Below are 2,808 nucleotides of genomic sequence, written 5' to 3'. Positions count from 1 at the left end.
CCTAAATAGATTATAGAACGGGACCTATAAAGGCCCGTTCAATATGCCTTTCTGTCAAACCAGCAGTTTTATTTCTGGAAATACATATACTGGTTTTGAACTACAAAACTGGAAAAATACAGAACTCACTAAAATGCTGAAGGCAAGACGTGTCTAGAATATGCAATCGCCAGTGTGCGGTTCCAATTGATGAATAATTGGATTTCTGCGACATCAAATTGCGCACGCCAAACGGTCCATTATTAAGCATGCTTACTATATTGAGTGTAGAATCGCACAGAATAGGGAAGTATAGAATACGGAATTGATATACCCAGGTCATTATTATTCCAATCGAGTTTTCCTTTAAAACTAGACCCCTCTCCTTTGTTCTGCTGGCTTTCCAAGTTGATTGGATTATGTTTGCTAATGATATATTTTTCATCACCTGGCGGAACGGCTAACCTGATTATTATCTCCATACGCGGCCGCAATCTTTGCAACACACTCTATGCATGTTCACCGGACACGCCGCATCTTTCACCGAGCCTCTTCCGTCACCCAATCTCTCGGCAAATCTCTTGAGCCTTTCCGTTGCTTGCCGCTCCCAGACGCGGGGTGCGCATGCATGCATCCTTAGACCAGGTTCCGGTGACTGCCCCGGAGCTAAACCCATCACAGGAACTCGGCCACTTTGGATATGTGGGTTACGAAAAGCAAAAATTTAAAGGAGACGTTTATTATACGCAACGACAAAACAAATGTTCAACTTCAAGTGGCAAACGCGACAACCTGATGAATACCACAAATAAAGCAGTTCATTTCAAGGGGAGGATTTTTGTGTGTAGCCTATGGCCTAATGAGGCATTCGATTGTATTACTGAACACATCATTAACAAAAATCAATGCACGCAGGGAATTCCTCATAATTGGAATCATCTCTATATGCTTGCGTCATTTTGTATAAACCTCTACTTCCCCATTTATTATGTGAATTGTTCAGGGATTTCCCCCCGTTTTTAGACGAGACACAATAGACAACCCTGCAAGAAGCCGTAATAATAATTATTCTATTTTGATCTTGGCATGTGCCCTGGAGCAAATGAGAAATTTATGCAATCACAAGAAATTCATTCTGTTTTCATTTTACCATGTCGATTTAAGAAGAAAAAAAAAACAATTTATGATTAGGACGGATAACGCTTAGCGGGTGATATAGAAATCTTGTCTGGACTATATACGGGGTTAATGTTGCCAATGTATCAGCTCAGAAATTCAACTTGCATTTGCCCAGAACTCAAAATTGTAGACAATCTAGCTGCTGGCATAAATTACCCCTCCATTGAGGCGAACACGATGGAGTAGAAAATTGCTCTCAACAATAATATCCTATACGGAAACAATCATGATCACAATCCTGGCACTGGGAGGTGATTTCACGGTTTATCGCACCCGTGGAAGAAGATACAACCGCGGATGAAAATAAAAATTGATTGAAAATTATGCAGCACATAACAGAGTGTCCTCACGCTTAATATATTTTTTAAATTTATGTCATAATTATTGTCGTTTGGGTGTACACGAACGCATCCACAATATTCCCTCGTTAACAAAATCCAGTAAAATTGGAACAAATAATAACAAACACAAATTGAAAGGGAACGTCGAACACATTGTTCTCTGCATTGTGACAGATCATTACACATTTTGTACTTTGCTCCCCCTCCTCCCGCCCCGAGGGGTACTTGGGTACACCCAAGTAAATAGGCCAAAAAATCGTCCGCCGAGCTCATGAATAAAAGTTATACATGTACACTCAAATTTCTCTATATTAGGGAGGTTTGAGAGGCTCGGAATTGGGGAATTGAAGGCATGGCACTGCACCTCTGGCCTGGAATTGGGGCTTCAAATTCTGAGCATTTTTGGGTGCAATTGGGTCCGAAAGTGGCGTTTTTTTAGCCATGTTGTGGAGGGATCCTTTTTCAATATGGCTACTTTTCCACCGTTCGTTTTAGGGGTGGTCTTCTGTGGGTTAGAATTTCTCCAAAAAGTCAATGGTCAACCCACCAAAATTGAAAAAAAAAGATGGCGTGTTGATCATCATTTCTGTGCAGCCTGAACACCTGTGAGAGTTCTGAGTATTTTTAAAAGAATTTTGAAGTATGGGGATTTAACACTGATGTCTATGGGATTTCTTTTTTTTACTGGGATGCACCCGAGAGCAAGTTCACGTGCTAATTACTGAACACAATAGAATTAGAAAACCGCAACAGATTTGTGTAGTGTATTCCAATTGGACGTGGATTTCGTTTCTGTATAAACCATAAATTTATATTGAAAATGAGGATATTGGTTTTTTTTATGGAAAGTGACAACAGGGCTGTCGCTAGAGGGGGGTGTGACACCCCCATTCAAAATATCTGTCGGCAAATCCATAATTGTTGTCGGCAAACTTGTAAAATTGAGGGCCTTTTGTATATTATATTAGGCCTACTGTCGGCAATTCTGAAATCTGAGGACCTTTTTAACAATTTTCGCTGCAAGTTTGTCGGCAAATTTTGTCTTTCACACCTCCCATAATATTTTCTGTCGGCAAGTTTGTAAAATTTGAGGACCCTTTTTTGGCAGTGTCGAGTGTTTTGTACGCAAACTTGTCGGCAAATTTGGTCCGACACCCCCCACACTGAAAATGTTCTAGCGACACCCCTGAGTGACAATTTTCCTCACCCCTCCTCACCCCTGCCCCCCCCCCCCCTCCCCCCGCCCCGGCGGTGCGGCCAAGCGAGCAGCCCCCCTCGGGTAAGTCCCGCCCACGTTAATTGAGATTGG

Source organism: Patiria miniata, unplaced genomic scaffold (genome assembly GCF_015706575.1).
Source record: "Patiria miniata isolate m_02_andy unplaced genomic scaffold, ASM1570657v1 HiC_scaffold_20, whole genome shotgun sequence".
Taxonomy (NCBI): Eukaryota; Metazoa; Echinodermata; class Asteroidea; order Valvatida; family Asterinidae; genus Patiria; species Patiria miniata.
Note: the sequence above shows the minus strand (reverse complement) of the source record.